We start from the raw sequence: 25,062 nt of genomic DNA, 5'->3' as shown, positions 1-25,062 counted from the left end.
AAATCGGCCCAATATGTTTTTGTAAAATAAATATTGTTTAAACCAAATGACATCATCCTTGTCTTCGGATAAAGTTCGAAACGTTTAGCGCAGGTATTTTGTAAAACATTTTGCAATGTTTGCAAAAGTATAATACTTTTTACTCATTACTGGAAATACAAAGTTTACAGTAAAATAGATTTACAGGTCATAGTGCATAATGTTGTTATAAAGTTAAACTTTAAACAGACGGTACCAGAACAGAACTTTATTTACACTCAGAGAACCATACGGTGATACATGGAGGTGATTTACAAACATTTTGTGCACCTGCAGTAAAACAAAAATAGTACAATAAACTATAGAACAGTGGAAAATATACTCTTCAAAAAAAGAAACGCATAACTGGTATATGTTAGGATTGGATTGCAAATTTATAGCATCATATCTTTGCTCAATACCAGAGCGGTAAAATTGAAACTTGTTAAACATGATCAGATCATCACTTGGAATGAAATCGTCTATCAAATCAACATGATTAGGCCACCGTATCAAGGGCATGGTCATGGACACTAATATCGAGTATGAGCCCCATGAGCAGCAATGACGGCTTGGCACCGCCTACGCATGGAATCAAATAATGCTTGAATCACAGGCTGGGAAATTGTAGCCCATGTTTGTTGCAAAGCCAGGAGCAGCTGGGGTAGCGTTTGTGGCGCAGGGTTACGTTGCCGTAAACGTCGATCTAGTTCATCCCACAGGTGCTGGATGGGGTTAAGATCAGGTGATCTTGAAGGCCATGGCATCACTCCGACATTGTGTTGATTCAGGAAGTCTGTTGTTATACGTGCGCTATGTGGTCGTGCATTGTCGTGCTGGAAGATGACATTTTCTGCGTTGATGAAAGGTATGGCGTGACGCTGGAGAATTTCGTTGCAGTAACGTTGGGCTGTTAGATGACCTGGGACATGTACAAGGTCTGTTCTGACAGTGTAAGTGATGGCCGCCCATACCATAATACTCCCCCCTCCATATCTGTCCACCTGCCGCACACAATTATTGGCATAACGCTCGTTACGTCGTCGGTAAACTCTAGCTCTGCAGTCGGCGCGTTGAAGCAAAAAACGCGACTCGTCGCTGAAAGCCACTCTTCGCCACTGCTGTCGACGCCATATCAGACAACGTCTGCACCATGTAAGCCGTAGACGCCTATGTTGCGCGGTTAAAATTATCCGTCTAGCTGGTCTTCTAGCTCGGATATTGGCTTCACGTAAACGGTTTCTTACGGTCTGGTCCGAAATTCTTCGCATCCCAGGTATGGCAGAAGTTGATGATGAAGCAGTTAGGAATCCGTCACGTAAATGTCGTAGACGTATGTATCTGTCTTGCGTCGGTGTGGTAACTCTGGGACGACTGGATCTGGTGCGGTCACGTGACACTCCAGTTTGCTGATAACGGTGCCAAAGCCTAGATATTGTACTCTGAGATGTGTTGAAAAGACGTGCACCTGTTGATTGCGATTCCCCGGCTTCCATCCGGCCAATTGCGTTGTTACGTTGTGGTTCTGTCAGCCTGGGCATAATTTCAACGTTACATAGCGACACTATCGATAATGCGTGTGTGAATGTAACTCAATTTTCTGTCAAGGGGTAGTGCACGTGTTGTACGTGCATGATTTGTACGTGATAAATGTGAGCTCTGCACCATTATTATGGATATTGTGAAAAACATATTTGCACGTGCTGACGTCAAATCATGCGTTTTGTCAGCTTCAGAATTGCATGATATCATATCCACTAGCTATAGAATAAGATAATACTAAAACATTCACTATTGTGTTATTTCAAAATTAATGTTATGAAAAATATGCTCTATGCGTTTCTTTTTTTGAAGAGTATATCTTATATAATTAGAATAATTCCAAATATATATTTTTTCAAACATATCTTTAAGGACAGGGTTAATATCTGTAATATATACTCTTCAAAAGAAGAAACGCAAAACCACATTGTCGTAACATTTGGAGAATTGATTTAATTATTGAATGGTGAGTCCGATAATTACCAAATGTTGCAGGATTGTTCACAATTCACTCTAGTCCATTGTGAGTAAGTGATAGGACACACCACCAAGGTCAAGGTCATCTGGAGTCAATACCGGGTGTGGCCTCCGCGTGTGTTGACAACTGCTTGGCACCGCCTGCCCATTGAAGCAACCAGAGTACGGATGACGTCCCGGAGGATGGTGGCCCACTCGGCCTGCAAGACTGCTACCAGCTCGGGCAGGGTCTGGGGCTGTGGTTGTCGCTGTCGGAGGCGTCGGTCCAACTCGTCCCATAGATGCTCAATTGGGTTCAAATCCGGTGATATCGATGGCCAAGGAAGGACATTAATGTTGTTGTTCTGTAGGAAAGCCGTTGTGAGACGTGCTATGTGAGGCCTGGCGTTGTTATGTTGGAACACTGCGTTGGCGTTGGCCATAACTGGAACGATGTGTGGCCGGAGGATCTGGTCAATGTAGCCCTGTGCATTCAGGTTGCCCTGCACGTGGACCAGGTCAGTTCTGCCAGTGTGTGAGATGGCTGCCCACACCATGACACTACCCCCGCCGAATCTGTCCACTTCCTGCACGCAGTTTGCCGCATAACGTTCACCACGACGCCTATACACGCGACATCTTCCATCATGACGTCGGAACAGAAATCGGGACTCGTCACTGAACCACACCTGTCTCCATCGCAGTTGAGGCCATTGTCGATGAATCTGGCACCACTGCAGTCGGAGTCGACGGTGTTGTGGTGTTAAGATGACACCTCGAACTGGACGTCTGGCACGAATTCCTACCTCACGTAGGCGGTTCCGTACGGTCTGGTCGGATATCCTGCGCAAACCTGGTATTGCTGCGGCTGTGGAGGTGGCAGTAGTCAAAGGTGGCGTACCCGGATGTAGCGGTCCTGCCCGGGGGTAGTGACCCGTGGTCGACCGGATCTAGGGAGGTCACGTGTTGATCCATGTTGCTGGTAACGGTCCCACAGTTTGGAGATGGTGCTTGGGGACACATGGAATGCCCTGGCAACGGCCGTTCTGGATTCGCCTGCGTCTAGTCGGCCGATGGCATTGTTTCTCTGCGGTTCACTGAGACGTGGCATGTCCTGGATTGTCAACTGTCGGCCAGATACAGAGGCCAGGCAAGCGAACACCCTGCACTTTTATACTGTCGGTGTTCATGTTGCACGTGCAGACAACGCACGTGCAGTGGTGACATGGTTTGCACGTGGCTGCGTTTTTGCGAATATTCACATTTTGGAACTTTATTGTACAGTAGCTGCGTTTTATCGAATGTAACCGTGGGAATGTGTTTGGGACATGCAATGACCTTATATTCACAAAGCATGAACCGGTAGGAAACATAAAATCGGAGTTATAACCCATTTGTACCCTTTTGCGTTTCTTTTTTTGAAGAGTATATATATTGTTACAGAAATAGTTTAATACATTTGCAACAAAATATATTTTATAGTGTAATACATATACAGTAATTCGAAATACCTACTTTTCAAAAATATCTTTAAATACAGAATTAATATTATCAATAAAAGACAGTTTTTTAATAACAGATACTTTTGGAGAAGTAAAGAGTTGTTTCCATTTCATAGTGTTTGGTCCTAATATTGTAGTATTTACCTATGTATAATTTCCTTTTATTATCAAAATATGGACACTGAAAAAGATAGTGAAATTCATCATCTAGATTGGTGTTACATAGAGGACATAGTCTATCTTTTCGATCAACATTTTGCCATCTCCCAGTTTCGATAGGTAAAAGATTATTACTTGTTCGGAAGCGACATAAAATAATTAGCATTTTATGAGGTAAATGAAGAAGATGCTTTTCTAACGAGAATGTTGTCTTGAATACTCTATAAGAAATGCATTTTGTAGAGGTATTCAAGTTATCACGCCAGATTTGCAAATATTGGTATTTTAACCTTTGAGATACTATATTAATAAACACTTTTTTATTAGTTGTGTGATGACTTAACCAGTAGTTTCCCAATCCAAGTTTGTTTAGAGTTTCATTAATGTAATTTAACCATTTGAATTTACCCGTTTGTTCGGTTGCATTTGTTAGCATGTATTTGTATAGTATAGCTGAAATTTTGCTTGATTTACTTGTTATCAATGCAGCCTAAAACCCGAGCATTCTAGTTTTTATTTTAATTTCTAAAGGGTAAATACCGAATTCGCCATAAATCATGGGTAATGGAGTACTTTTTCTAACTCTCAAGATATCTGTCAGAAAATTTTGCTGCATTTGCTCTATAATTTAGTTGTTGCCGAATCCCCAGATGTCTGATCCATACAGAAGTATAGGGACAATTGTGCTTTCAAATAGTTTTTGGTAAATAAAATGCCACGGTGTTTATAGATGTCTACTATATTTGTTTTTATATTATTTAAATAAAATGTTTTATTTGGCGGTGCCCTTGTTCCGAAGATAACCATTTTTGTTTTATCGATATTTACTTTTAATTTCCACTTATCACAGTATTCTGAGAAAACATTTAAAGATTTCTGAAGATCGTCAGCATGCAAACAATCTGTTTCTCTCTCTCTCTGTGTGTGTGTGTGTGTGTGTGTGTGTGTGTGTGTAATTATGTATACGGGTATTTGAAAGTGCCTCGATCATTTATGAAAGGCATCGTTAGGTGATGCGAACTCTTGATACATGACCTTATTATGGATGAAGTACAGTGGCTGTGAAGTGTAATTGTTTCATTTGTGATTGTCTGTAGATTTTCTGTTTCAGAACCAAGAACCTCATTGGTTAACAGAATGGAGGAAAAATATCACTACAAATTACTTGATAACAGAGACGGAGAAGTCTTTCCAACTTGATGTTTGGTATGTGTATTATTCCAAATATTTAACAAGTTCGATTAAGTATAAAACGTTGCAGATTGTGACAGTAATTAAATGGAGCAGACAGTCGTTTGAAAGACCATATTATATCATCTCTACCCTCTTTCACTACAACGTAATATCATGCAGTACGATAGGCACGAATTTACTGCAGAAATATGGGCAATCATTGAGGCCCTAGGAGAAATTAAGGATTCATATGCATACAAATATATTATTTTTACACACTCACTTTCGTGTCGTCGGGCATTACAATACATGTAGCTGGAACATCCATTGGTTGAGATGGTAATACGGACGTGTGTCGTTTTATCCATTGCCAATAAAGATGCCAATAAAGATGTTATATTTTGTTGGGCACCGACCCATGTTGCACTTAAATAAAAAGGCAGATTCTGCTGCCATGTCTGTTTTGAATGTGTCCCATGCCAATATTGGTCTTCCCTACAGTGACTTTAAATATCATATTAACCAATATATTCTTTCGACTTGACAAGATAATTGGATTGGTGCGGTTGCAAGCAAGCTTCATTCTGTCAAGTCAGTCCTAGGAGTGGAAGTCCTACTATAGGCGGTGTTGGAAGGATGAAGTAGTCTTGAGCCGTACTCGCATCGGCTGCGCACATTTGACACATTAATTTACTTTATTACCTTGATCTTTGTATTCTACAAAATGTTAATATATACGTACCTTGATTTCCCTTTAACTTGGGACAACAAAGGTCTAAAACTTGCTTGTAGTTTAGTTAAACCATAAGGTACAGTTAATTGTTGTTTTATTAGGAATATAACTTAAACGTTAATTATATTTATTTAGTTTCAAATAATAAGGGGACAGACTGTAACTTTGGGAATTCTAAATCATATTAAAAAACGAATACAACAATAACAAATTGCTAAATTATTTATTATTTATATACAGAGTTATTTCAGTCTCCTAAGTCGCATATGGCAAAGAATGATCACAGTAGAAACATTACCACAAACACAATGTTTCGCAGTCATAAGAACAATTACCACATATACTAATCCTTATCTGTATATGTATTGTGTAAAAGCTGAAGACAGATGTTTCTGTGCAAACGATCTGGGATCGTTCAAACATCTGTTTGTCTCTTACACTTACTCCAATCAAATATGGAAAGCATTCGAAACATGGTTTCATTCATAAACATAATCGTCAATAAATAGAGGCTATTTCATGGGTTTTTTCGAATACGATTTTTATGTCAACGAATGATGTGTGAAAACAATATTTTCACGAATTGCGAAGCAATTAGTGAAAATATGGTTTTCACACATCACGAGTTGACATAAAAATCGTATTCGGAAAAACACCATGAAATGGTCTATTTATTATATACATATTTCCTAATTTTTGACAATATCTTTCGCTCTTTGGTAATATCTTTCACTTATCCTATCGAAAACACGTAACGTCATGATATATTTCTTCCTATGGAACTTTGCCAGAAAATGTACTTTACCATAGAATTTTAAAAAGAAATTTGATTAAAATGTATCTTTATTAACATTTATTTAACAATACTGCGGTGCAAACATACCTGACAAAGCGATCCTCTAAAAACTCCCACATAAACAAAACGAGTCGAACGCCGTTAAAGTCTTACACTTAAACTCGATGACACTACATTGTGTCATCATTATTTAGCTTCGTATTCAATTTGTTTTATATATTTTATCGTAATTGCACTTCGTATCCCGTTTTTATAGGTACAGTTGTTTAAATTACTTATTTTTTATTCTTCAAATACGATCAGATGCATTGGTAATCATCAAATTGAAATACGAAGAACAGAGACGAAGGGAGATAATTTAATCGTGCACTTTTACAAAAATGTAAATACGACTTCTATATTTTCACTGTAGCTAAAATACAGTGAAAATATGACTTTTCACCGGATATGACTTTTATGGTTTCCGTAGATCTATATATTTCATTGCTATGTATATAATAAACTTGACTCCTTAGTAGGTAGTCCATGTTTAAGTGTTTTAATAAATCATCTAATTGTTCTAATAAAAATTTCCATACATAGTTGTAAATATACAACTTAGGGAATTCAGGGTTAATTCCATTATGGTGTGTACACGTACATTGTTAATATGTTGTTTTCTGTATGTAGATTGCAGAATAAAATGACACCCACATCCACAAGCCATGAGCAACTGTAAAAGTAACAATTCATTGTAACAAACTTTGTAAAAAAAAAAAAAACCTTTACTCGAAGGCTACCAGAATGCGTCGTGGTTTCGTGGACTGATTCCTCAAGTCAGTTAGTCTAGACATTAATTACTGAATATCCATCTGTGATTATACAACAATGTTGAATATGGCCCTAGTCTAATTTAGTCACTAACAGTTTGACTATTATTATTATTATTATTATTATTATACATTTCACCTTCTCTTGCATATGTATAACTGTAGTTCTGTCACTTAACACGCACAACAAAAGGAAACTATGACCAATGTATTTTTAAAATTATTTGTAGCCTGGAGACGCTGATGTCTGGACAGACTTTGGGTGCAATTGTCGGGGATTGCTTGGACCAAGCATGTCTTCAGAATGATGAGTTATTGGCGATGTTTGCTGGATCCGACAAATATTCGTCACGTTTCACAACAGATTTTGTGCTGCTAATAGCAAAGTAAGGATCGGTGTATGTGTGTGCGTGCGCGTGTGTGTGTGTGGTTAAAACAAATATTCATTTTCTTCCCTTTATTATTTCTCATCATTGGTAGAACTTTCGCTTATGTTGCGATATGTTGAAGGATCGATCACCCATGATGGTGCTCAGTGTCTTTTGTCCCAGCCAGTACTCCATGATTCGTATATGAAAGGTCATGGTTTGTACTGTCATTTCTTCAGCGATGCAGGTAGAAAGGAAGGAAGGAAGGTATGTTTTATTTAACGATGCACTCAACACATTTTGATTGTGGCTATTACGTGTCGGACTTGTAGTTAATGGGGAACAACTAAAGTCAAATATGAGGCTTATGTGTTGGAAAGTTGCATACCCGGACCACCAACACATATTGAAGAAATGAAAAATGCGTCATTTTAGAATTATGTTTTTCTTTTTTAAAACGTGATTATTCCTGCTAGCTGTGTAGTTTTCGTCTCGTCCGGTAGTCTAGCTTGGAAGAAAGGATGTAGTGTCCAGTAAAGGATCTCCTTGGGAGAGGCTGTCCTATAGACGAGGCACTAGATGAAGTCGACCATTATTTTCCAAATGCACATTCAATTCTGCATTGTGCAGAGATACGATTTCATCGTGGATAACGGTTTTGCTGGGGTGTTTTTAGTAGGAAAAGTATTAGTGACGTCTGCGAGTTTTTGTTCTTTCTCTAAACAAGTGTTCAAATAACATTATGTTAGACACCAATATTTAATAGCCGTAGTTTAAAAATGTGCAGTGTTGTTGTTAAAAAGATTATTTTTCTTTCCTTTCATATTCACAACAACATTTAAGTTATAACTTACGGTATTCCAAAACTTTGCCTTTTGTATATAGTTGCTCACTTCAGAAGATCACTCATCAATCTTTTGTAGACATTATATCCGTTATACTTTACAGTGACCATTCGTTAACTGAGCCTATACTATCCCAAATAGGAATGGTGAACCCATCACAGTGTGCCTCTCACCTTGTGGCTGAACTTTGCGATCTGGTACAGTGCAGGGCAGCAGATATTACAGCTTTAGGTAACCTTTGTTTTCACTAGAAGTTTTATATTTATTTTTGAAAAAATACTCATTATTTGTCGTTGCGAGGCTAAGTATTTAGGTATATCTATCTAAATATGTTGCTGATTTATGCATTATACATTTTGCGACTTGATTTTAAAATGCGTTGTGGTGACGTTTCGTTGTTTTTTTATCAAGACCTTGTGTGTGTGTGTTCACAAAAAATACCCCCCCCCCCCATCAAACAAAAAGTAAAAAACCCACAAAAAGCAAACACAAAAATAAAGAAAAAACAAGCATCGATTCATTCATCCATTCATTCGTTCATTCAAGACAGGGCAAGGCAGAACAGGGGGGAAAACCCATAACAAAACAAAAGCAAACAAACTAAAAAATTAGAAAAAGAGAGAAAACCCCCAACAAAACAAACAAGAACAACCTTGGAAAAGACCCCCGCAACAACACACATAACAACTAATTATGTATTGTTATCATATTAACATATAATATAAATATGAATAACCTAATTGCAAACTGCATCTATCCACAGTTCTGTCAGCGCTAATGAATGTATCAGAAGGTTTTGCAGTTTGTCAGGTTTTTGGATCGTCTTTGTTTGACCACAGTGTCAAACATTTGGATAAAGTGAGAACAACAGTTGAACAGCTGAACGGCTCGACTAGGGTATGCATTTCTTACTTACATTAGTGGGAACTAACTCGGTAGAGTTCTCGCCTGAGGTGTTTGGCTTGCAAGATCGAATCTCGTATGTGTACCCAATACCTGACTGGTTTTCTCTTCACAATCAGTGTCCCACGACTGGTATATCAAAGACATTCGTATATGGTATATGCTGTCCAGTATGTGGAAAAGCGCACATAAATGCACCATTGCTGCTAATGGAAAGAAATGGGAGGTATCCTGCGACTACGTGTTTGAATTGTCACATGCCTTACATCAAATAGCCGCTGATTAATTAATCAATATGTTCTAGTCGTGTTGTTAAACAAAACGGCTTTGAAGTGACAGACCCTAGCTTTTTAAATACTCAGGCTTATTGTTCACTATTAGAGCCGTTTTTGATAACTGAAATCATACTTAACTCAGATTTTATTATTTTATTATTTAGATTATCCATTTCCATACATTCTAGTCATCCTGGTGTTTTAATATCACAAAATGCATTTTTCATATTTTTAAAAACGCACGTGCGTCTGAGAAGTAACAGTTATAGGAGTCGAGTTTTAGTCTACTGTTAAGGGAATTTCACCGATTTAACGCCACAGACTCTTGTTTCACTCATTAACTTTATCGTAATGTGTTACAGATTTGTAGATCAAGTTTAATAACTCCGTGTCCATTTTACTGGTTGAAACCAGAGTCTGCGCCTTTAATTTTGTAACTCACAGGCAATGTTTTCGCGTATGTATATGCATTATCATCGTCTGGTATGGTAAATATTAAATGTACAGAACAGTATATACTAGTACATTGAACACTTAAAACATATTGAGACAAAATGTTTTAAAATACAGTTTCGTTAAATGTGTGGTCTGTGTCTTTTTTTCTCTTACACTGAACTACATTTGATCGAATATGTCTCTAACCAACCACTAAACGTTAACCCAGACGGTTTGCTTGAACCTTTTAAATTTGGGAATAAAAGAAAATGAATTACATGCTACCATTGTCTGCACTGACAAATAAGATCGTACATAACAATTTAGTAATTCACTTGTATAGGATTGGCTTGAAAGAGATATAGCCCAATGGGCCCACTGACGGGGATCCATCCTAGATCGACTGCGCATCAGACGAGCGATTTATTTCAAAGGTTTGTGAGCACAGGGCCTTGTATCACAGACGTTCAAGAACCATTTCGTTTCTGTGACCACGAAAATAAATGTCTTAAGACTACATCACACGATACGAGTACATCGTACGAGAATAGCTACAAAATTACAGATAGTATAGCAGCTGGTGGAATCGTAATGTCGGTCCTATCAATCGGCTATTCTCGTACGAGACAATCGTATCGTGTGACGTCTCCTTTGGTCTGAACTACGTGTATGTGGTTATCATCATTTTGTTAATCTCTCTGACATATGTCAATTAGCTGAGTTTACGGATGACCACTAATATAGTCCTTTTTTGTTTTATTGCAGCTAACACAAGTGCACCTTGAAGACCATATTCTCATCAAAGCTACTAGAATAGATATTGCTTAATACAATGTATATCGACCTGGTTTTTTTAAATTGTCTTACCATGTACAACTGCTACGATGTAATTAAATTATTGTTTAGTTAAAGTTTATTTATATATTATATACCATGAGTTATATCGATATAATAGTACACAACCAGCAAAGTGGTGACATTTGGAAACTGTAATGGTATACGATTGATTAAAGTTTCTCAAATTGAACCTTTAAATCATTTAATGGAAATTAGCCCTAAAAATAATTTGAATATTTCTGTAAAACAAATATATAAATAATTAAAAAATTAACACATAAATAGAAATAAATAAATAAATAAATTAATTAATTATTTAAGTTTTTTGTTTGAATGAATGAATAAATCAATGAATATTTAACGACACCCCAGCACAAACATACACATCGGCTATTGGGTGTCAAACAAAAGTAAGTATACGAATAGGATAAATATGGTTTTATGTACATCCGTGTTTCATTGTTTATGGAAACTGTAGACATTTTCTGCCTTTGATATCTGGCTTAATTATTGTTTCAAGTTGTAGTCTTTAAACTGGACACCACGAGTGCATAAATGTCTTACAAAGCCAAGGCAGACATTTGATAGCTTACAAAACCAAACCTTATTGCTTAACTAGTTTTACATTAGTGGTAAAGATATTTCCATTCAGTAATGGTGTGACATGGCCTAAAAGGAGTGAAGTTATGGAATACATTATAAAACGTTGCGGGGAGTGTGATGTTATTTATTTATTTCGATGCGTGTTTTTTTGGATTTGTTTTTTTTATTAACATGTATGTGAAAAAGATTTAACGTATAATAACATTTTAGCAGGACCCTTTTGTAGTGTAGCATAATTGTTTCTAAAAACCAACCTACCAAACCTAATTTTAGGCACGTTCCCTGAACACATTTTTTTTTTCATTGAATACAGTTTTCAATAGCTATATAAACAATTACAGAATAATCATACTTTAGACACAACATCTGCAAACCGGCTTTGTGTTGAAAATTATACAATGCACGAAGAATGACCCTCGCTGTGTTTGAACAACTTTACAAAAGTCCGTACTGCTATGTGGATCAGCCATTTGGAATTTGTATATCCATGATTCAGTTAACACAGTTCAGAACCAAGCTTGTTGCTTTTTTGTGAGTTTTGTGAGAACAAGTTCCATTGTGGCTATGTATGTCAACATGAGCTAGCGGGCGTTGTGTAACGAACCAACGAGTTGAGTTGTTCAGCCTATCATTTAAATTAAAACAAAACCCCACTGCGAATGCAAAATGTTTGTGATAAATTGACAGGGGGTCAAGGTGAGATCCTAAATCATGGTCAAAAGGTATTTTATATTGCTCCAAAAATCATTTTTAATTAGAATTAGGCAAGTGAGTCACACCAGCATTAAAGTCATTTAAATTACTTTAAACAGTACTGATGAACAGGATTGGTTTTATATGTTCTGGAAAAACGGGAATCAGTTAAAAGGAAATGAATTAAGATGATATAGGCTGTTTAAAAATACTTGTTTCCTGAAATATATCCACAGGTGAGAATCGTCAGCTTGCCACACAGAAAGCGCTGGTCAAAATTTAGAGCTGATAACCTCCCTTTGTTAGGTGAATCGTGAAGATATGACAGGCATATTTTCACTATTAGAGCCATTTATGATAACTGAAACCAAACATTACTTTTTTGTTTAGATTATCCATGTCCGTACATCTGAAATGTTTCTGGTCATCCTAGTATTTCTAATACCACAATATGCATTGTTCATAGTTTTAAAAATGAACGTGCGTCTGAGAAGTAACTGTTATGGAGTCGGGTTTTAGCCTATTTTAAGGGTATTACAACGTCACAGACTCTTGTTTCACTCTGTTGTATCCAAATTTGTTATAGGTTTATTAACCAAACTTAGTGTCCATTTTTATGGGTTGAAACTAGAGTCTTAGTGAAAAATATGACTTACTATTTGAAAACTAGGATCTGTCCCTTTAACAGAACGTGTTTGTTTATTTTCTTCATGTTGTGTTGACAGTGACAGAACGTATTGTCCAGTCGTAGGCTGTGGCATGCGTCATTGTGACGTCATAAATTACGAGAGTTTTAGGATATCGTAGCGCTAAGATGGCTTCGAAAATCTCTAGCCTGTATACGGTCTTAGATATTTTAAATGCACATTTGTTTTCTTCGTGTCAACATTACCTCATTCACTCTTCAACTGAAACATTAATTTGTTTCAATAATGAATGATGACAGTTAATGTTTAGTTGCTGATACCCGTTTTAATGTGTCCCAAATGCGTGAGAACCTTCTTATTTAAGTTTAATTTTAATGTCTTAATTAATTAGCTTCTATTATAGTGTATATATGCAACCGGTTTTATTATCTAACCCATTTCACTTGTATATTCTAATAGGATTCCTAATAAGATAACATTTTCATTATTATTAATCTTATTATTTTTATTATTATCGTTTATAATTAATAGCAGCAGTAATAGTATCAATATAGTGATGTATTTTGTTTTGTTTTTAACTTGTGTCGTTTTATGGTATTAAGTAACATTTTATTCTAGACACTTGTTTTAGAATGGTGTATGTGTCTATTTACACACGAAAACGATTCATTTTATGTTAACATTATTTAATTTAAGTCATCAGTCATCCTCATCCTCTCTCTCTCTCTCTCTCTCTCTCTCTCTCTCTCTCTCTCTCTCTCTCTCTCTCTCTCTCTCTCTCTCTCTCTCTCTCTCTCACACACACACACACACACACACACACACACATGTAATACATATATGTATACAGGTTATTACCGGTCACTTTACATACTGTTCTGAGTATTGCTATAACATTGTATTTTAATCACGTTCACAGATAATTTTCAGAAACCAAAGTTATTTATTCTGCTAAAAAATCTATAATACATTGTATGACAATGGCATTTTATTATACATTTAACATTGAAAACAGACAGCCGTAAACGCAAACTCTTCAAACTACATGACGTCATTTTGTTTGTCAACTCGTGATGACGTCATATTTATTGCCGACAAGGTCATTGGTTTATAAGCGTCAAATCATCCAACAGTATTGTACTTTACACCAATGCAGAATATTTCTCACTGAGAAAATATGAAAACTATTTTCCCCGTTATGAGCCGATATTTCCACTTTTGTTTTGGCCGCTTTGTGTGTGTATGTGTAATACACTTGCAGACAGTCTAGTTCGTGTTATTTATCGGTGTTATTTGCCTTACACACAGTCTAGCAATGTGTCTGTGTCGATCGACTGAGAGCTTTTATGTTCCATGCAACTGCACTTGTTTGTTGTGTAATCCAAGCTGCTGAAGATTCATGCTTTTCTTGTACTCGGTTTTCGCATATAAGGAGGTGTTTTGTAAAGGTAGTTTGTTTTTCGTCTGGGAGCGTTTCGCTTAAGTATGGTAGAATATTTGGGAGGCTAATTTAAGCTAATTTGCAGCAATGTTGGGAAGGGTTATTTTTCTAGTAATTGTAACAGCTTGGATCAAGCAATTTAATATTTCTGTATAATAAATATATCATTGTCATTGTAGTACGAATTGTTTATTATCTATTATGTTCGTTTATCGGGTTTCATTTCTTACCATTTCGGTTCATTACATATGTATATGTTACTACCAGAGTGTGTTTTGGTATCGTCAATATCATATATTTGGAATACCAGTTTTATTATGCGAGCCCCTGGCAATCATAATACATTATTTGTATTCCTAATGCATGATATTGACCATACCGAAACGCATGAGGGTAATCATATCATATAATCTCAAGTTTAACACAACGTGTTTTTTGTAAACTCTATACGCAACTTTAATTCTAGTCGGCATTACTCCATATTCAAATGACGTAAGAATGTGTGACGGGTGTCTTTTTGAATGGAAATGACGTCAAAGTTGTATGACGTCATTTTGGATATCCTTACTTAAAATAAACTAGTGGGTATCGGGTTTTTTTTTCTGAACCTGGACAACTTTCTGTGTAAAGTTGCTTTTGAAATGTTTTTGTTTGATGACTATGAATGCATACGTCAATTATAGAGTGTCACGTAGTATGTTTGTTTAAATGTCATTAAACGTAGTGCCGTGACCTCCATTAATTTACATCTAATTTGCAAAGTTATCAAATTTTTAAAGTAAGTGATCTGAAAAATATCTCACACTCGGAATGCTAGATATTATGATTATATATATATGTTGGAGTTGGGGATATTTTGTGATAGTTTAAACCTGGTGAAACTGGGTGAAGTGTTGGTGAAGTTTGGTTAAACTTCAATCAATTGGCTTTAACTGTTGGACTGTTGAATGGATGATTTGGTATTTGACATGGTTATTCACTGAGAGATAAACTTTCACTGTACATCCCCTGGCTCACATATTTCACAGTGTACTGTTTGTATAAAAGATAACATAAAACAGCATAAAAGATAACATCAACTGAAAATTATACAGTTAATATAACAATATTTTTTATTTCTTTTCTTAAAGGAAGAACATTATAAAAGAGAATTATAAAACAAATACACACACACACACAGAGAGAGAGAGAGAGAGAGAGAGAGAGAGAGAGAGAGAGAGAGAGAGAGAGAGAGAGAGATATATGTATACACATACACATACCATTAAAAACAGACATATTTTAACACCAACATTTGTGCTATTTGTAAAATTATTAACACGAAGAGTCTCAACAGTATTCGATATAATCACAGTTTGATGTAAAAAACAAACACACACAATACCAAATAGATTTACGTGATAGCATTCAACAAATAAATGAATACTCGTTTCTTTAGTTTGACCACAAAACTTACATAATTCACTTTCCCAAAGTTTGCATAGAATCAGTTTGCAATTGGTATAATAAATTCGATGATTAATTTTAAATGGAAAAGATTGAAATTTCGTATCCAAATTCATTCGCCATTGTTTTCTATAGTAGGTTTTTCATCTAATATACTGAACAAAATAAGAAACTTCCGCTAACTTTGCTTGAACATAACTTGATGAAAACAAACTTGGGGAATAATTGTTATATATGCGTTTAAAGAGTGTTCCATGATGCATCGTTTGGTGCAAAAATCATGGCCATAGGTTAACAGAAACTGGGAGAAATTTTGACAAAGTGTGGTAGGGGTTAAAAAAAAAAACCCCCACTTAATAACGGGTATGACCACCTCTTGAATTGACCACTGCAGTGCATCGCAGGCACATAGAATTGACTAAAGTGTTGATTTCTGCCTGTGGAATATTGTTCCATTCCTGAATGAGCGCTTGACGAAGTTCGCTGACGTTAGCGGGTGGGTTGAGACGACGCCTCAATCCGTCTGTCCAGACTATCCCAGACATGCTCGATGGGGTTGAGATCAGGACTTTTAGCAGGCCAGTCATCAATGAAATCAATGTTATTTGTCCTAAGAAAATTTACAGTGTCTCTAGCTGTATGAGAGGTGGCATTATCATGCTGAAAAATCGAGATGTTGACGTTGTTATGGAACAGAGGAATGACGTGATGAGCGAGAATGTCATCGCGGTAACGTTGAGCATTTAAATTGCCATCAATGACGACTAGTGGTGAACGATAACCATGGGCAATGGCTGCCCAGACCATGACACAACCCCCACCCCCGAAACGATCTCGTTCAAGAACGCAACAGTCAGCATAGCGTTCATTTCTCCTACGGTAGACGCGCACCCTGCCATCACCACGTTGTAAAGAAAATCTGGATTCATCCGAAAAAAGAACGGTATTCCAGCGTCGCCGTATCCAACGAGTGTGTACACGTGACCAATTAAAACGATGACGTTGCGTTAAGATGCATTCGACGTAAGGACGTCGTGCATGTAAACCGTTCTCTCGCAGACGATTACGAACAGTTTGCCCTCTGATTCGGTTATTATGAAGCCCAGGTGCAGTAGCAGTGGCAGTTTGGAATCGATTGCGCAAATGCATGTTCATGATATAGCGGTCTTGACCACGCGTTGTAACACGCGGACGACCACGACGTGACAAGTCATTGGTGCTTCCTGTCGTTCGAAATCTTACGCGAAGATTTCGTATCGCTCGACTAGAACTCCCAACATGCCTTGCAACGTCGTCTGTCGACATGCCAGTATCAACCATGCCAATCGCCCGTTCGCGTACATTATTGGGTATTCTTGGTATACTAAAAATACTACAATGTAAAAAACGTTAATTTTGTTACACATTTTGAAGCGTTTTCTTTCACTTGACAACAATGTCAGTAAGACAAGTAAAACAAATTGACCGAATACTACACAGGACATGTCGAACCATGCATGCACGTGCAAATTGAATTTCACGTTGTCGACGATTAACAGTGCAAAAATATAAAATTCATGAATCCTGATAATACAGCTCAAGGCTAATACTACCTATATAATTTCATTACACAATGAATTCTTTAACACAACAAATACTATATGTACAAATCGGAAGTTTCTTTTTTTGTTCAGTATATATCAATAAATAACTGGTAAAATGGCTTTGATACTTTTTTTTATTTTTCAATTACTTTATATTTGAATTTGGTATTTCTTCTATTTTTAAATTCAAATTTTTTAACTATGGTTTTCCATCCATTTGGTATTGCTTAAGTCATAATATTGTAATTAATTTAAATTTAGATGATTACACTGAAATCACCACCATTAATTACTGGCATGTTACCAATGCGTTCTACTTATGGTGGACGTTTCTAAATTGAGGGTTGTCTGTGCGCGCCATACATTGCCACCAGTATTTATTTTATACCGTTCTCTAATGGTGTCGTTAAACAAAACAAACTGTATATTATTCTATACCTTTGAACAGTGACAACTAGCAATAAAAATATTCCATTTGGATCGTTTTGTATATAAATTGGGAATTCAAAACTAGTTGGACCAATGTAATAATTCCCGTAGTGTTGCTGTTATGAGAGCTAAAACAAGCTTGATATCCCTATTCAGTGTTCCAGTAATATCGCTTCTTTTTACAGTAACCGTCAATTACAGATATGTCTACAACGAGCAAGACTATATCTACGTTTAACAGCAACAGATGACAATAATCAGACAAATAACAGTCCGTACTGAACCTTTTTTTTTGTGTGCAGACGTGATACGTGTGTATTAGGGCCTGGACAAGTCCAACATATTTGACTCGAGTACCTGAGGGTCAAACTCGACCCAGACCCGAGGACCCGACACTAGATGATGATGAGATTAATGAATCAGTAAACTAGCGTTATGCATCTTAATTCTAGCGCTGAACATGGATGCCGAATCATGCCATTGTATTGTATTCCACACATTCGACATTTGTTTCCCTCCGTGTCTCATAGCTCTATAATGTAACCGGTGGCAAACGTATGGCAAAATGACGTTAAAACAATATAATTAAATGAGTGATCTTCCTTAAACTGAACGGACTCGAGTCTTGCTGCATCCGTTCACGAGTACTCGTGGAGACCCTATTGTGTATAAAACATGAAATTCCTGGACAATGGTCATGAATGTATGAAGATGTACAAAACCTACAGGAAACCCTCCCCAACCGATCAGCAAGAAGAAGAGAAATCAGATCCCATTATTATACGACCCTACAGCCACTTAGGTCCACTCCTTGGACACTGTACTGTCGATAATAAACAATATAAAAGAGTCATCATTATTATATCAGAAAGTACACACATTCGCACAGGTACGTGTTTGTGTCTTGCTTTACTGTGTTTTGCTATCATAGATACAACTTATCACAGCCTAGCTGGACGGATTGGCTAAAAACAATAACATGAACATTCATATAGAACGGTGAGACGGTTTCATGGTTGGGCGATCATTATTATATTAGAAAGTACACACATTCGCACAGGAACGTGTCTGTGTTTTAATATCACAGATATAACTTATCAGAACAGAACAGAACTTTATTTCTCCCAGGCCGTTACAAAACGGCATATAGGAACTATGAAATAACAACACTTGACAGTCACAAGATGGGTTTTACAGGAGCTAAATATATAAGTATACAGTACAATACATATATGTAATAAATTCACAATGTAATATGCAATGGTATTAACACAGCTATGTATGGTGTGGAACAAACGTCATATTGCACATGCACAAAAATATACGCGAACACTCGTACATGTATACGTATATACATACACACACATACATATACATATACATACATATACGCATACATACACACACATACATGTACATATACACAAATATATGTTCTTGTTTAGAATATCAGTGTCTGTATATTCAATGTGTTGCTGGTCGTCTTAATATTTGTATGAAGCCAAACAGGATTTTGTCTTCAAATAAATTCGTACGTACAAAAAAAATTATTTTAGGAAATAAAATCAAATTTAACCCAGCACAAATATTAGAACGATCAGAAACACGTTTAACATACAGACACTAATATTTTATGCAGAAAAATATATTTGATATGTAATTACAATCGTTAAAAAGTCTCTGTTAGTCGATAACATCTTAAAAATTGCAGCAAACTCAGGAATGTCCCTTTAAAAGTTTTCATTCGATGTAAAGTGTCTACATTTTGACATGTTCTAAAATAAATGTTCTTCAACTTAATGATTTAACAGAGATTTTAACATGATTTTAGAGAGAATAAAATGACAAATATATTTACAATCAACTTGTAATGATTCCCAGCTGAATGCGCATTTTTGTTGGTTTTACAAAAAACCTCATTGTGTGCAAGATATCATTGGTCAGATGTTACTGAAACAATGTTTAGAAGTTACCTGTGATTAAAACTTACTATAATAATATGTCATTAGCAAATAATTATCACAATTCTACTGGCCGTTAATTCATTTTGTTGAGTATATTTTAAATATGCAAGTAATACTACTAAAGGTAACTGTGTTGAAGCCAAAATCTATTGATTGATATACTTTAAATTGCACATATATGCATTGGCGTATCCGGGTAGCCAGGGATTGGGCACAAGATTGGCCTTCTCAAATATACCTCTTTTTCACAATAACAACTTTTATAATGCATGTAGACCCATAACATGTGTAAAAGCAGTGCCTTCTATCCACTCCAACCCCAATATAAAATCCTTGCTAACCTAATATATATATGCGCCGTTAAGGTTTGTTGACTAGTTGGATATTGGCATGGATGGGAAAGAAATATTTAATGGCAAGCCAGCACATTATATTTTTAAACCATGATTAGCATGTGTCCTCTCTGTGAGGTATTTCGACACTTGGTCTGTAAAATGCAAAAGGAAAATTGTTACCAGCATAGTGGCTGCTCCAACAAAACCGCGACAAGGTATCATTTATATGCACATCCCCCATTGACAGGAAAGTACATACGACCATCTTTAATGTACCATTCCTGGGCACTGGTTGAAGTAAGATAAAAGCCGGTCCACTAAGGGCAATCAATCATATATCCCTTCGCATCTACCTGTACCACTGAACTATGCTGACATGGATGATATATTATATGCGCGTGCAGGAATGAACTACTCGTCTAGTCTTATATATAAATTGCAAATACATTGCGGTAACTGTAGATTAAAAATAAAACACATTTCAGGTATAGTTTCATGTTTTGATTGAAAACATTTAAATTTGTTCATTGAATAAATATTGTTGATTAAAATATTTAATAAATTGATGTTATAATAATGATAACAGTGAATGCTATTAAGTACAATGAGACCAGGTGTGAAACATATCTAAATACAGTTTAATGCATTCATCGTCAGCTTTAATCTGGTGCGTGATTAAGTATAATGTTTGTCTAATGCGCTCGTAGAATGATATACATGTACACACATATTTTATTTAAACACACTATAGTTATAATGACCAGAGATCCCTCATCATTGGAACATCTGAAATGTTACAATTATTCCAGTTAATGTAGTAATATCTAGATATTTTAGTCCAGAAAATATGAATGTGCATACATTTCAACTACTACAATGAACAATATTTATTAGTAGTATGCATATTTATTTTATGTCATTTACATAAAGGGGACGCTTCCTCTAACCAATTAGTTATAATATGAACTACCATGAACGGACTCTGATTTAAAGAAAAATGCTTGATCTTTATCTACTAATTCATTTTCAACTATATGTCAAATATTAAATAATGTTTATGAAATATACAATGACTAGAAAAGTTACAATCCTGTGATTATACCTTCGAAATAATATAAACTAATTTCCATTCCCTCTATGCTAAGTAAATTAAAAGTATTTTATTGCGTATGGTCATAAAACATTTATCATCTTTGGGTCGGCATCCCTATTACAATACAAAATTGCCAGGCATTTTCATTTTGAATTGCAACTTAATTTAATTTTTTATATAATATTCAAATTGTCTACACACATTTCTAGTTCATTAATTTTTAACTACGGTTGTCGTATATGGGAGCCATGTTTAAAATAAATTAATAAATATAGAAAGGAATTTTATATTTAATGACACACCCAACACAACTACAGGTATGTGGTATCAAACATGTGGTTAATAACAAATGTATTTTAGAGAGGAAACTTTATGGGCAACTATTTTTTTATTAACACTAAGGGATCTTTAATATAGGCATCATTCCACAGACAGAATAGTGTATATCATGGTCTGTAACACCAGTTGTGAAGCACTGGCTGGAACGAGAAATAATCCAATGATTCCACTAACAGGGATCGACCCTAGATTGACCGCACATCAGGCCAGCACTTTACTACTGGGCTACGTCCTAACCCCGGCAAATTAATTTTGTTATATTAGTTTTTCTCTAATACACATAGTAACTATTCAAACTAAAATAAGGGAAAATAACATTCTTTTTTAACTAGTTTCTCTATGTCTCTATTCAGTTAATATTTTCTCAGCTGCGTGTTTCTTCTGTAGAACTAAATGAACTCTGCAATCACTTGTGATTAAACTATTTACATAACCGGCATTTATTCAGCAACTAGTTAACAACGAACTCATTTTACCACATTCCAGATGTCTAAGCACTACATACTTCCAGCCCCCCCCCCCCCCCCCCCCCGTTGTCTGCAGTCCATCTCATACCGGTCATCGTGATGCGTAAACAATTAATTCTAGCTACCTCTGCCAGAGTTGTTATTTCTTTGTAAGCCAAAACACCGATCCAGAGATAGTTAACACAAAACACCATCGCTGGATGTAAACACAGAGCTAGCATGTGTCATTAGCGTGTCATGCGGTATGGCATCTAGTATTCAATCTTCTCAGACAGTTTACAGCCCACCACAATCCAGTGTTGTAAGCTAACGTGTTATGTCCGTCAGCTATGGGTGATACTACAAAATTCTAGAGAGACAGAATAAGGTAGTGCTGAAAACATGGTGTTGGCCTTTTGTGGAAATAGAGATAAAAGATAATTGGTTTGGGCTCTGATGTATAAAAGAATAAATAAATGATTGATTTGAATGAGACATTGAGAAATGATAGTACACCTTCCCGTGATGCTGACAAGGTGATTAAATCATTTTTGTATAGTTCGCCATATAATGGGTTCTGACACTAAACCCTCGCAGTGACTGTACAAATACATGATTTTCAACATTTTCATGAGCGTACAAAACGTACGCGGGGTGTGTGTGTGTGGGGGGTGGGGGGGGGGGGGTGGGTGGTGGTGGTGGTTAAGAGGCTAGCGTACCCTTTTTTTGAAAATGAAAAATGTCGATCAATATTTTTCATTTGGGGATGTACACTTTTAGGGGGGGGTGAGAGGAGGGGGGTTGGCAAAAAGTGTACGGTTTGTACGCTCATGAAAATGTTGAAAATTATGGACGGCCCCTTACCATAGTTTGACACCCAATAGCCGATGTATTTTTAGTGTTGGGGTGTCGTTAAACATTCATTCATTCATTTAAAACAAATTGTTGGAGGAGCAGACCCAGACTTTAAACAAGTTAAATCTTTGTAATAAGATTGATTAGTAGGTTAATAACCAACTGAATTTGCAGTGATATAATTGGCTGTTGACTATTTTAGATTGTGAACTTAACAATAAAATCTTCAATTTAGTCAATGAGTCACAAATCTCAGTAAAAAACCAAAAAAAAACAAACAACCCCACACACAATCAAATGACAACAATCAACTGATGAATATTATGTTCAATAACATGAACATTAGCACTCGAGTTTCAAATGACCAAACATCAATTGTAGTCGCATCCATATCACAATAAACAAAACAAAGAATATATATAAAAAAAATGAACCTCAGCACCAATGTTTCAAACAATCGTTCACCAATCTAGTCACATATCACAGGAACAAAACATACTGACATATTATCAACTATATATTCAATAAGATGAGTTTCAAACAAATAATAACAATGTAATCACATATCAAAGTTATAAAAACATTCAAATGGCAAACAATCAACTGATTGTCCATGTGCTCAATAAGATGAACCTCAGCACCTGAGTTTCAAACAATCCTCAATTGCGCTGCCAGCCGGTAGAACATGCACATGCTGATGGTGTGTATCGTGCTATCGACCAAGCATTCCGAGATTTCGGCATTGATGAATGGAGGTCAAAAGTTGTCGGTGTAGGTTGTGATGGCGCGAATATATTATATCTGATGTGTTAATGCATATTAAATTGCATGCACCACTGAATCAGTTTAAACACACACAATGGCATACACTGATTGCCGCAACTGACAAAATATGAATTATACATGCAAAATATTGACCATGAAATCTGTAAATTAACACATGATTGTATGCCTTTATACTAAAAATAAGCCTAATTGCAGAAAAATATAGGTTGTCAAATAAGACAAATAACTCTACATACAATTCATCAGACAGAACATTAATATTGTACCAACAATAACTTCAGCTCCATATTATTCCAAAGATCATAACAAGTTCACACCATAGACACAAGTTTATGCTTCGACAGAAAGTGATAAAAATTAAATTATTTGGCAGATAATTGATGAGGGTTTTTTTACTGGATGTCACATGTTATTGTTTTCAATAGGTGCCGGCATTGACAACTTATAATCTATGGTGCGAAATTGTCCGTCTATGTTACCCGTATTAAATTATTTTTATACAGATGGAAGTATGATGTATGTAGGTCTTTTGCCGTTTTCATTTGCTACTCTGCCAATTACTTCCGAATTCTACTGAAATCACTGCATGGTTTTTTATTGATTAAGAAGGGTTGTTTTGTGAGAAAATACTTACGTAAATATACGCCGCCCCTGGCCCTTTTCCAGTCCAGCAGAAGACGTACTGCAGACCAATGACAGAGCGCTACACAAAGCCATGGCTTGCCATAAGAAATATCGCGATTGATCTGTTGCGTTATGGCATTTTAACGCATGCGTATTGGAAGTTACCGAAATATCAACTTCCGACATTGGGACAGAATCAACAAGATCGTGTTCACGCCGAATAAATGCGAAAAATTAGCGATATCATCGGATTTTGAAGCACCTGTCCGGTCGGACAGGTAAAATGGGGTATTGACATGCCCCCAGTAAATTCTACCTGTCCCGGACAGGCAGACAATCCTTACTGTCGAGCCCTGGCACCAGAACGCATGATACCAATCTGTCGCGGTGTACAGAATACTGATTTATTTGGGCGCTATATGTAGTGCGTCTGAATGTAAGTGTCCACGTCATACTGCTTCACTTCATAATTTCTGAATCCGTAAGCAGCCAAAGTTTTCCGAATGATTACGATGGTCGCCTCTTCGCCGAAGAAGTCTTTACACAGAACTAAAGCTAATACCTAACCAGAATGCTTGTGGCATACATCTTTCCAATTATTTATTAATTGTATTTATCATACTTTCGAAAAGTTACTAAAACAAAAGTCCCCAGTAAGATAAGCGCTGACTAAAAGCCAATTCCCCACAGGATTTGATTTACAGACGCAATTTGTTTATTAAAGCATCCTGCAGCTGATGTGAAAGGTCTTGCCTGATCATTTGTAATTATGATGATATATCCTAGTTCCGTGTTGATGATCACAGCTTAAATCCCGGTGTGTTGACCTGGACACGCAGCTACAGTATTAACTTGCGGTCAATACGGTGAACTAATCTCTTTGTTCTTTGTGCCACGTGGTTGTAATATGGTTTATCAGATCTACAC

The 25,062-nt window shown here is 36.3% G+C and overlaps 1 long non-coding RNA gene across 1 annotated transcript; it reads left to right on the top strand.

The window, feature by feature from the left end:
• Positions 1-3,574: 3,574 nt before the first annotated feature.
• LOC121368983 lies at positions 3,575-14,408 on the top strand. Its single transcript, XR_005957533.1, has 5 exons — positions 3,575-4,883; positions 7,419-7,574; positions 8,505-8,632; positions 9,165-9,298; positions 10,780-14,408. It is a non-coding gene; the product is annotated as an uncharacterized LOC121368983 (long non-coding RNA).
• The last annotated feature ends 10,654 nt before the right edge of the window (positions 14,409-25,062 follow it).

The sequence above is a fragment of the Gigantopelta aegis genome, chromosome 3, assembly GCF_016097555.1.
Source record: "Gigantopelta aegis isolate Gae_Host chromosome 3, Gae_host_genome, whole genome shotgun sequence".
NCBI lineage: Eukaryota > Metazoa > Mollusca > Gastropoda > Neomphalida > Peltospiridae > Gigantopelta > Gigantopelta aegis.
Note: the sequence above shows the minus strand (reverse complement) of the source record. Positions and strands in the feature narration are given on the sequence as shown.